Genomic DNA, 12,511 nt, shown 5'->3' on the forward strand with positions numbered 1-12,511 from the left:
CCCGGGATCCATGTCCATTCTCCCTTAACCATTCCTCGACAATTAATAATTACACTGTTTACCTTTTCTCCACAGAGACCTGATCTGTGGAAGAGACACCTTCCCCTTCTGTGTCAGGCTAATTACAAGAGCCTTTGAGAATTTAAAAAATTTTGAATATCATAGAATCATAGAATGGTAGGGGTTGGAAGGGACCTTTAGAGATCATCTAGTCCAACACCCCTGCAGAAGCAGGTCCACCTAGATCAGGTTGCATAGGAACATGTCCAGGTGGGTCTTGAAGACCTCCAAGGAAGAAGACTGCACAACCCCTCTCTGGGCAGCCTGTTCCACTGCTCCCTCACCCTCACAGTAAAATATTTTTTTCTTATGTATAAATGGAACTTTTTGTGTTCCAGTTTCATCCCATTACCCCTTGTCCCGTTGCTAGACACAAAAGAAAAAAGGGATGCCCCAACCTCCTGACATCCACCATTTAGATGTTTGTAAATATTAATGAGATCCCCTCTCAGTCGTCTTTTTTCTAGACTAAACGGCCCCAGTTCCCGCAGCCTTTCCTCATATGAAAGATGTTCTATACCCTTTATCATCTTGGTGGCCCTGCGCTAGACTCTCTCCATAAGTTCTCTGTCCCTCTTGAGCTGAGGAGCCCAGAACTGGACACAGTACTCCAGATGAGACCTCACCAGGGCAGAGTAGAGGGGGAGAAGAACCTCCCTTGACCTGCTGGCCACACTCTTCTTGATGCATCCCAGGATGCCATTGGCCTTCTTGGCCACAAGGGCACATTGTACACTGTGCCCCTGTGTCTACTAAGGCTTTATACCTTTGTGGGTTTGATGTGCCAGGCCATCGAATCCACACAGTCCAGTAGATTCGGTCATCCCTTTCCTCCTCCTGGCTGGAGGCAGGGACCCTCTATTTCTGTTCTTCATCAGAGTATTCGCTATCTGATCCTTGCAATTTTAGACCTGAAGTCTCCTCATTGGCATTGAAGGAGGTGGTTGCAGTTCTTCTATGTCTTGGAGATTGCCAATTGTCTTCTTTTGTTCTGGCAGCTACTACGCTGACAGCCCTCTTGGGTGATCCTTTTCTAACAGCTGTCTTCCCCCTTAGTTCACGTACATGAGCTTCCAGCTTAAAAGTGGGTTCACCATCCCATTTCATCATATCCTCCCCTTGGCCATGCAAAAAGAGCCAGAGTTCATATTCATATCATGGTGTACTCCTACGTCTGGGACTTCCTTTTCCACTGGTCGGGGCAGTGGATGACCGAATTCTTGGGGCATTTCTGAAAGTCAGGCCATCATCCCACACTGTTGAGGAGGTGCAGAGACTCTCTTCGTAGCTTTGCAACCAAGATATTCTCTCCACTGTTGGTATATCTGCCAAGATATTAGAATATGAAGCTGGGGCACTTTGAATCACTTTTCTCAACATGGCCCATGTACACTGGACATCATCTGGATCTGTGGAGGCCTCAGCATTATCTAGATCACCATAGATGACTTCCAACACAGCTAATTCCCTTAGGTACTGGATGCCTTCATCTGCTGTAGTCCACTTTCCTCAGGCATTTACAAGATCTTCCTTGAATGGGTATCTTGCCCTTACACTTGAGAGCGGTTGTTTCCAGAGACTGCAGATTGAGGTCTTCTTTCCAATGCCTCTTCTGATGAGGTAAGGGTCCGAGTAGTTTCCATTTCCTTTTCGATTTCTTTCACTCCTTCTCCTGATCTCCTTACTGAAGGACCAGCTTCTTCTAACCTTTCCTCTTCCTCCACTTCTGCCTTTACTAATCTATGATATGGACGTGTTGACCTCCTTATACACTGTTTCTTTTTCACTACTGGGGCAACCACTGTGGTTGTTGTTTGATTCCCTGACTCAACCATGATGGTCTCAGATACAGTTTCAATTTCCACCTCAACCATAGTTCTCTGAGAGGACTGAACTGCAGCTCAGTAGGCAGAGGCTAGGCCCCAGTATAGTGCCTGAACCTGATGGGCCTCATTGGAGTAGACAAGACACCCTTCTATCAGATGGTGTGCCAGTAAAGCAGGTTTTTTTATCTGTTCAGGTGTAAAATCCCAGGTTAGAGGAGGTGATAACCGTCCTAGGAATTTGCCCAAATTCATCCACACACCCTGCCACCCAGGGACTGGCCGCTTCAGGGGGCATTTTAACGTTTCCATCGCAAATTTGTCCTCTCTGATACCCAGATGAGTCCAGATTCCACAAAATATGTAATATACCAGCCATATTAATTAGTAATATTAAAACTCTCATATAAGGGTGACTAAGGACCTGGGAAGTCTGTGTAACAAAATTGTCTACATCAGTCTGAGCTGAGAGGAAAGAGGTGCTTTGCCCCACGACCTCCACAAGATAGTTCCCACAGCACAGTAAATCCATCAGTAACAGAATGAGACTTGCTATTATTATTTGGTCCATCATGTTCCCAGGCCCTTTCATCCTTTTCACAAAATCATACAGCCAACTTAGCAAAGCTATCAAGGTCAGAGCGCAGCACAGAGTCAGTGTTAGTAGCATCATGTTCCCAAACATTGCAAAGTGTAAGATAAGCTGCATTACAGCAAAGCTCCGTGACCAGCACAGGAGCTTTGCACTCATTGGCTTACTGTAATTAATTTAATGTAAAACTGCTATTATCTCTCCCCAAGTTGAGCACCAAAAAGGCTGTGGTAGTTTGACCCTGGCTGGATGCCAGGTGCCCACCACACCGCTCTATCTCCCACCTCCTCAGTAAGCCAGGGAAGGGGAGAAAATAAGATGGGAGTCTCATGGGTTGAGATAAAAGCAGTTTAATAAAGAAACAGGAAAGCCGCGTGTGCAGGAAGCAAAGCAAAAGCAGATAAGCTGTTACTCTCTGCTTCCCATCAGCAGCGATGTCCGGCCACCTCCCGAGAAGCAGGGCTTCAGTATGCGTAGCAGTTGCTTTTGGAAGGCCAGAAATTAATCTTGCCTCCCCTTCCTGCTCTTCTCCCCCAGTTTATATTACTGAGCTGATGTCATATGGTATGGAATATCTCCTTGGTCAGCCTGGGTCAGCTGTTCTGGCCGTGGTCCCTCCCAAGATTGTGCTCACCCACAGCTATTGGTGAAGGTGGGGGAAGGAATGCTGGAGGGACAGCCCTGATGCTGTGCGAGCAGTAGTCATAATATTGATACCAACAGTAAGCACAGCACTGCAAGAGCTGCTGTGGAAAATCACTACCACCCCAGACCCGCTACAGTTCCTCGGTCATCTGTGACAGGAGGTTGTTGTCAACAATCTGTAGGAACCTCCTGGAGTGCGTGTGCTTGGCTGTGTGGTTATCCCAGCAAATATCAGGGTGGTTGAAGTCCCCCATGAGGACCAGGGACTGTGATCGTGAGGCAGCTCTCAGCTGTTTGTAGAAGGCCTCGTCCATATCCTCCTCCTGATCAGGTGACCTGTAGCAGACTCCTACAACAATATCACCTGCCTTGCCCTGCCCATTAATTTTTACCCATAAGCACTCTACTCACTCCTCATCACCACCCAGGCACAGTTCGGTACACATTAAGTGCTCTCTCACATAGAGAGCAACTCCACCTCCACGCCTTGTCAGTCTGTCTTTCCTGAACAATACATAACCCTCCACGGCTTTGCTCCAGTCATGGCAGCTGTCCCACCATGTCTCTGTGACTGCAATGAGGTCGTAGCCCCGCATCCGCACTCACATCTCCAGTTCCTCCTGCTTATTTCCCAGGCTGCGTGCATTGGTGTAGAGGCAGCGCAGGGGCTTACTCAAACACACAGGTTTCCCTGGATGGGTGCAGGAAGTTCCTCTCCAGTTTGGCTCTTTCTCAGGGTGGTCAGCCTTCCGTATCTCAGCCCAGTGTGCAGATGAAGGGCACTTATCATTGCATTCCCTGTCCTGCCCTGTTTCTCAGCTAGAGGGAACAGCTTGTTCTATTTTGCTTCTTCCCCCATCCCCCAAGTCCCTTAGTTTAAAGACCTCTTTATTAAGTTTGCTAGTCTACTCCCAAATATTCCAGTGCCCTTATGGGAGAGATGAATCCCATCCTGTCCTATCAAGCTGTAGTTCCCAAAGAAGGATCCATTGTCAAAGTACCCAAAGTCTTCCGGTCAGCACCAGCCCCTCAGCCACTTGGCTGATTTTTCCATTGCAAACTCCTCCTTTATCTCTAGTGAATACGATAGAGGAGAAAATAACCTGAGCCCCTCTACCTTTTACCTGCTCCCCCAAGGTTTTAAAATCTATCTGGATCCTGAAGATGTCATGCCTCATTACATCATTCATACCTACATGGAACACAAGTAGGGGGTAGTAGCCTGCATCCCTAACGAGCTGTGGCACTCTCTCGGCCACATCCCTGATCTTGGCCCCAGGCAGGAAGCACATCTCTCTTGACTCCCTACCTGCTCCACAGATGGGTCTGTCTCTCAGTGCCCCTTAGCAGCGAGTCACCCACAACAAGCACCTGTCGCCTCTTCCTGTGATGTCCATTACCTTCTGCAGGTGGAACAGCTGATGGTTTGTTTAGTGGGTTTTCCCCTTTTGGAACTTGCTCGTCAAAGTCCCTTGTCGCCAGTGCCCCATACTTATTTGTAGTGGGCACTCTGGAAGGAGGGCTTTGAAGATGAGCCTTTGTCTTTCTTTTTTTTATAACCAGGGTCCATGACTTATTGGATTCACTGGAGGCTTGCACCTGATTGTGGAAGCCTCCATCTTTCTCCACTTCTTCCCCTCTAATACTACAGAGCCTACTCATAGTTTCCTGCAGCTCTTTCACCAGGCGCTGCAGTTCCTGAACTTGAGGGCACCTATGACACATTTTTGCCTCAGAGACATAGGTCCCTAAGCAGTCTAAACATTCCCTGCACTCCACCTGGACCGAAGCTTCTCTACTAACCGGCTCTGTCTGGGTGGATGCATTGACCTTCACCTGGGTTTTGTCCACCTGAGCCTTGGCTTTAGTCCTTAGGCGAGTGCTCACCATTTTGCTAGGTTGAAGCTGAAGCTGGGGCACTTCCCTGACTTCTGTTTTTCTAAATGGGCCGTGAGGTTGTTCCCTGGCCGTCCTCCCTGCTTGCCCTGCCTGCGCGAACTGCCGCGCCACACCTGGGTGCCGCGTCACTCCCTGTTTGTTGGCCCTGTTTGCAGGGCTCCTGGTCGCTAACGCTCCCTGGGGGATGATTAAATCCCCCGCAGTGGCTGTGGCTCTGCCTCCCGGCAACAATCTATTTTAACTCTCAATACCAGGTCTGGTTGGGACAGTTTTCCTCATAGCAGCCAGTATGGTGTTGCATTTTAGGTTTGTGACCAGAGCAGATAACGCACTGATGCTTTAGTTATTGTTGAACAAGGCCTTGTTGAACAATAACTTGTTATTGTTGCATCAAGGCCTTCTTTGTTTTTTACTCTGCTATCCCACTGAGTAGGCTGAGGGTGGGCAAGAAGTTGGGAGGGGACACAGCAGGGACAGATGATCCCAATTGAATAAAGGGATACCCCATAATCTATAAGATTATGCTCAGCAATAAAACTGAAGAGTAAAAGTGAGAAAACTCATGGGTTGAGATAAATACAGTTTAATAAGTTGTAGGCATAAATGTGGCAAGTTAATGCAGCTGGCAAGCTACTTCCAATTATCAGAAACAAGTGCCGCAAGGTAATCAATTGGGCCCTGGGTGATCACATGGGCAGAAGCAGCATATAAGGAAGTAGCTAGCAAAGGAAGGGTGGCTTTGAATCAACTCTGTTGGTTGTACTACATTGTCTGTGTACGTCTCTGCAGGTGACCCTGATGTGATCAGCTGAAGTTGTTGGATTAAAAACCCTCAGCAGAAGATCACCTGGGTTCCTGTCTGAAAAGGCAAGTGACCCGAGTAAATTGGTATAATGGGAAAAATGATGAACAAAGAGGAAAATCCTATTAACACCCTCCAGCATATCCTTGCTGAGAAAGGATTCAATTATGAAAGAGAGGATTTGTTAAGACTTGTAAGATGGGGACAAGAAGTAGGTCTCTTCGTCTCCCCGCAAGAAGTCTATGAAATGGGACATTGGCAAAATCTAGGAGACAAGTTGAATAATGCTATTGACTTGTGTAAACTGGTATCATCCATTCTACAACAGCTAGAAGCTGAGCGTGCTACAGCTGCTACCATGAAAGCAGAAAATGCTATACCATCTGTGTTCCCAGTAGATGCTAAAAGGTTCTTTGGAGGTGGTGATTTTCTAGTACCATCAGCTCCACCTCTAGAAGAAAATACTAAGAGATTCTTTGAAAGTGATAATGTCATAATACCCTCTAGAGGTGGAGAGTATGGATGTGAGCCCACCTCCCCTCCCCAGAACCCCCTAAAGCACCATTTCAGGAGCCAAATGCACCCATTGTTTCTCCTACCCTCCCACTCACCCTTCACTGTCCTGCCCCATCCCATCCTGCTGCCATGCCTGAAGGAGTACCTGGCAGAGAACAAAAGGTACGCTTTGCCCATAACACTATGGATCTGCCATTGCCCCTGAGCTCATCAATCCCTGAGTGTATTCCTCGTCCATCATCACCCCCAACATCTAGTGAAGGGGAAGATCAACTAAGACAATTGTTAAAGGAAGAATTAATAAGACATGGCGAAGATACGAAATGGACTTTGGCCCATTTGGAGGAACTGATGGAAGAGCCAAAACTGTTAGAACACATTAATGAATTGAATAAACCAGAGATTAAAGTTTCACCCCCACAGGTGCTCAGAGACCTCCAGCCAGATGACTATGATCTGGCTAAGAAATGGAGAGGCCTCATACGCGATGCAGTAATTGAAAGAGAATTTATTCCACAAGCCTTTCCAGTAATAACAGCACATAATAATCATGCAAAATGACAATGGGCAAATTTGGATTGGAAGTTGGTAAGGGAAGGCCAGAAAGCTGTGATGCAATATGGCTTGACCAACCCATATCTTCAAACCTTATTAGATAATATTTTTGCCAGCAGATTAATGACTCCATTTGACTGCTGGAAGATAGCAGAAACCTTCCTGAAGCCCACTCAGGTATTACTGTGGGAGTCTGAATGGGAAAAAAGAGTCGATGTGGCAGTAGTAGAAAATATCGACTTACAGCAGGGAGATACGCAGTGAGTCATCACAGCTGATATGATATTAGGAAATGGACCGTTTGCTGACCCTCAGACACAAACCCAACTCCATGAAGCTATTTTACAACAAGCACAGACACTGGCTCTTCAAGCGTTTAAGATCGTCCCATGAGGGTGCCAGTTCCCTCATACACAACCATTATACAGAAACCCAATTAACCTTTTATGACCTTTTTAGACCATCTAAGAGAAGCTCTGGATCATATACCAAACATGTCAGCTGAAGTAAAAGCAGAAATAGGGTTACAGTTAGCAGCTGTTAACGCTAACCATGATTGCAAAAAGATCCTGCAGGCTCTCCCGCGGACGGCAACTTTGATCATCAGGTTCCAACGGCAGATTTAATGGCAATTGTTACAAATGTGGCAAGTTTGGACACAGAGCTACTGATTGTCGCTCTTGAGTGGCCAGACACGTAACACCTAAGGGAAACGGGTTAACGAGCGCAAAAAGGGCGAGCGCAATGACACAAAAATGCCCTTCAACACCAACAGCTGCCTGGATGGCCTCAGATCAGCCACTGCAGGTAGCGCAGGAGTGGATGTGGAAACAGCAGTAGATGTAACCATCCACAATACGGAGGTAACCATTATCTCATCCAATACTAATGGACCCCTTGACTATGGTTTAAGTGCTCTGCTTTTAGGATGGTCATCGGCCTCTCAACAGGGTATTTTTGTGCTCCCCAGTGTTATTGATGCAGATTATGAAGGAAATATTGGAATAATGGTTAAAGTTTGGCAGCCACCAGTTTATATACCTAAAGGAACTAAAATAGCTCAATTAGTTCCTTTCAGGGCTAAAGTTCCATTTGCAGGTGGTTGTGAGCATCAAGGTGGTGGTTTTGGATCCACTGGAGTACATGAGGTAAGACTGGCAATCCCACTTTCGCAGGGAAAGCCCACTCAGACGGTTGTATTCCAACATCCAAATGGTGAACACATGGTTGGGTATAACACATTACTGGATATGGGAGCAGACATTACCATTGTTCCGTTATCCTATTGGCCAAAAAGCTGGCCTTTAAAGTATTTAGACACTCCTATTGTTAGAGTAGGAGGATCACAGATGACAAAAATTAGCAGAGACCTGATTTCGGTATGCATGCAGGGTGAAGAGAATAGATGTGTGCAAATTAGGCCCTATGTAATGAATACTTCAGTTTGGCTTTTAGGTAGAGACGCCTTAAGCCAAATGAGCTTTCGTTTGTCAAATGAAAATTTTTAATGGCGGCCATTGATGGGTGACCAATCCTGAAGTTAACCTGGCTCACAGATAAACCAGTTTGGATTGATCAATGGCCGCTAAGCAAAGAAAAGCTCACCCAGATTCATGAATTAGTAAATGAACAATTAGAAAAAGGTCATATTAAGCCATCCCCTAGTCCATGGAATACACCAGTTTTTACTATCCCTAAAAAATCAGGGAAGTGGAGGCTGTTACACGATCTAAGGGGTGTTAATGTAGTGATGCAGGACATAGGTGCTTTACAGCCAGGATTACCCTCTCCTGCAATGCTTCCAAAAGAGTGGCCCCTGTTGGTGATTGACCTAAAGGACTGTTTTTTCACAATTCCCTTACATGAGGATGACAGTGAGAAGTTTGCTTTTACAGTACCATCGATTAACAAACAAGAGCCAGCAAAACGATATCAATGGACCGTTTTACCTCAGGGAATGAAGAACTCGCCAACTATTTGTCAAACTTATGTTGCCTGGGCGCTGGCACCTCTGCGCAAAAAATACCCTCGTGTCTTATTTTACCATTATATGGATGATATCTTGATTGGAGGAAAAGACCTGGACCAGCATCGCATTCTACAAGAAGTGAACTGGCAGTTAAGCATCTCTGGGTTGGTGATCACGCCAGAGAAGGTATAAATGCACGCCTCTTGGAAATATTTAGGTAATATTATCACCAATGCGTGCATTTATCCTCAGAAGGTGGCAATTAAAACAGATATTACTAACTTAACAGATGTTCAAAAGCTAATAGGTGATATACAATGGGTACGGACCATATGTGGTATCACGAATGAGGATCTTGCGCCACTAATGCCTTTGTTAAAGGGCTCAGTAGAGGCTGATAGTGCGCAAAAACTGTCTCGGCAGCAAATCCAAGAAATAGAAAAAATAGGAAACAAGATAGTCAATAACTACAGTCACCAATATGATCCTGACTTGTCAATTAACATTGCTGTGATAAGTCAAAACCAGCATGTAATGGCAGTCTTGATGCAATGGGATTCAGTAGCGAAAGATCCATTGAGGATCCTGGAGTGGATATTTTTGCCATATAATTTGCAAAAAACAGTCACCACAAGGCTAGAGGCAATTGCAAAAATAATAGTTAAAGGCCAGGAAACATCTCCTGGATGTTTCAATCCTGCAGGGATTGAGGCAGACATCATTTTCATTCCTCTCACAGATGAATTCTTGAGCTGGGCACTGCAATCTGATGAATTACAGTGGGCCTTATTGTCATATCCAGGGACTATAAATAATCATTATCTGGCAAAATGGCAAAACCTAACTGTTCACTCCCCAGACAGCTCAGTTCAACTGCTGGAGCTGAAAGCTGTAATTAAAACTTTTGAGAAATGGCCAGACGTCCCATTAAACATCATCTCTGATTCCCTCTATGTGGTCGATGCCGTCACTCGATTAGAGAGAGCGTTGTTGAAAGAAATCTCTAATCAGAAGCTGTGTAACTTATTTCTGCGGCTCTTGCATCAGATAAATTAACATCAAACTGCTTATTATATTGGACATATTCAAAGCCATTCAGGCTTAAAAGATGGACTATCAGTTGGCAATGAAATCGTTGACAAGACAGTGGCAGCTCCTTTATTGATACCTACGGGGCCAATAATTGACAAATTTCTCAAGAGCGAAGATCGCACAATTTTTTTCACTAAGGTGCAAAAATGCTGGCAAAGCAGTTTGACCTGACCATATTCGATGCTCAGGGTATTGTTTCCACATGCCCTGCATGCCAGAATCAAATCGGCCTAGGAGTAGGAGTCAATCCCAGGGGTCTGGCACCATTAGGAATATGGCAGTCAGATATCACTGTCTATGCTCCCTTTGGGCAATTTAAACGAATACATGTCACTATTGATACTTATTCGGCCATGGTTTGGGCCACAGCCTTAATGAGTGACAGTGCTCGAGACGTCATAAGACATTGGAGGAGTTATTTTGCAGTCCTTGGTGTTCCACAAGAGATAAAAACTGATAATGGCTCAGGATATATAGCCAGTAGAACACCTAAGTTTCTGAACTTATGGGGTGTTAAACATACCACCGGAATCCCAGGCAATTCTACCGGTCAAGCCATTATCGAACGTGCACATCAAACCTTAAAAGGACTGCTAGAAAAACAAAAAACGGGGGAAGAGGGTGTGAGCCCTCAGTATAGACTAATGAAAGCCCTTTATACAATGAATCACCTCAGAATTGTGGCAAACCGGAATGAACCACCGGCATTAATACACTTTGCCCAAATGAGTCGGGATTTGGATTTTACTGTCAAACCTAAAGTTTGGTATAAGAATCCCACTACTGGAGAGTGGCAAGGACCTGCAGATCTGTTAATGTGGGGAAGAGGCTCTGCTTGTGTCATTACAGATCAAGGTCCCCGGTGGATTCCGGCAAAATGGATCAAGCCACATCAACCAAAAGGACTTAATGATTGTAAGACCAATGGAAAAAACAATCTTGAGGAAAGAACCAAGTGATCCACCCTCAATCCATCACCCTATTAAAAGATAAACCCTGTCAACTGTGGTACCACATATGCTGCTGTAAATTCCTCCAGCAATCTGTATCTCATTAAAAGAATTGAAGAACTTAACAAGTTGGCCAATGGAAACTTGAAAGCAAAAATGGTGTGTTTTCTACGGATGGAGAGTTGTTTCCAACTTACAGATAATGCTCACAGATAAGCATGCTAAAGAAGTTGAAGAAAAGTCTGAAACTACATTCAGGAAACAGAAATATCAGTGGAGTTACAGAGAACTCACCCCTTCCTGCCAGTATGCGTCCCTCCTAGCAACATATATCAGATTATGGTTTTTTTTGAGTTTATGGATTTCTGTATTTTATTGTTCAGTCATGTAGCTGTTATTGACCTTTTGTTGTAAACTCATGGCCATGGGTAAAAATATTTGTTTTCTTTATGTACCTTTAATTTTGAAATGTGTTGCTGAAGGCTGGCTGATCCAAAAATGAAAAAGGGGGGAATTGTAGACACAAATGTGTCTTGGACCAGCCAGCTTGAATAAAGATGGTAGGGACAAGTTAATGCAGCTGGCATGCTACTTCAGAAACAGGTGCTGCAAGTTAATCAATTGGGCCCTGGGTGAGCACATGGGCAGAAGCAGCATATAAGGAGGTAGCTAGCAAAGGAAAGGTGGCTTTGAGTCAACTCTGATAGTTGTACTATGTTGTCCATGTACGTCTCTGCACGTGCATTACTTAGACTCTCTACGTCTTTGAATGAATATTGCTTGCACCACTACAACAATATATAAAGCAAAATCTGTGTGCACAAGAAAATCAAAACAAGAAAATAATGTACTCCTTCCCAGGCAGGCACATTTTCAGCCGTCTCCAGGAAAGCAGGGCTCCTTCGTGCATAACAGTTACTTGGGAAGACAAATAACATCACTTCCTCCTTCTTTCCCAGCTTCTTTTGCTGAGCATGATGTCATATGGTATGGAATATCCTTTTGGTCAGTTTAGGTCATGCTACTGAGGTGGGGTGAGAAGCAGAAAAGGCCTTGACTCCATGTAAGCAAAAACATCCCCTGATTATCAACACTGTTTTCAACACAGATCCAAAACATAGCCTCATACTAGCTACTATGAAGAAAATTAACTCTATCCTAGTCAAAACCAGCACAAAGTTAAACCTTCCAACCCTATATTATTATGATGATATACAATAGGCATGTGCATTTCACCTGCCTTATTTTTCCAAAGCTCTGTATAATCCCTGTGTTCTATGACTTCCTCTGACATCCAAACATTTCTTTCTTCCACGGTCTCATATTCCCCTGCAAAAACTCCTTAAATGCTGTTTTATCTTTTGTACTGAAGTCAAATCTGAGGACTTACTGCTCACTTTGGTGTCTCTTCTATGCAGTGATGCATAGAATCTCTATCAGAGTAATTCAAAATGACCAAAATCTTCATTATTTCTGATAGGACTACAGAAATATGCTTCCTCCATGAATTATTGCAACCCCATCTGCTATAATGAGGTAAGGACTACTGAGTAACTAGTATATGAAGAAAAAAAAGAGAGGTGATAGCTATTTTTGAAAGAACAACAC

The sequence above is a fragment of the Colius striatus genome, chromosome W (assembly GCF_028858725.1).
Source record: "Colius striatus isolate bColStr4 chromosome W, bColStr4.1.hap1, whole genome shotgun sequence".
Taxonomy (NCBI): domain Eukaryota; kingdom Metazoa; phylum Chordata; class Aves; order Coliiformes; family Coliidae; genus Colius; species Colius striatus.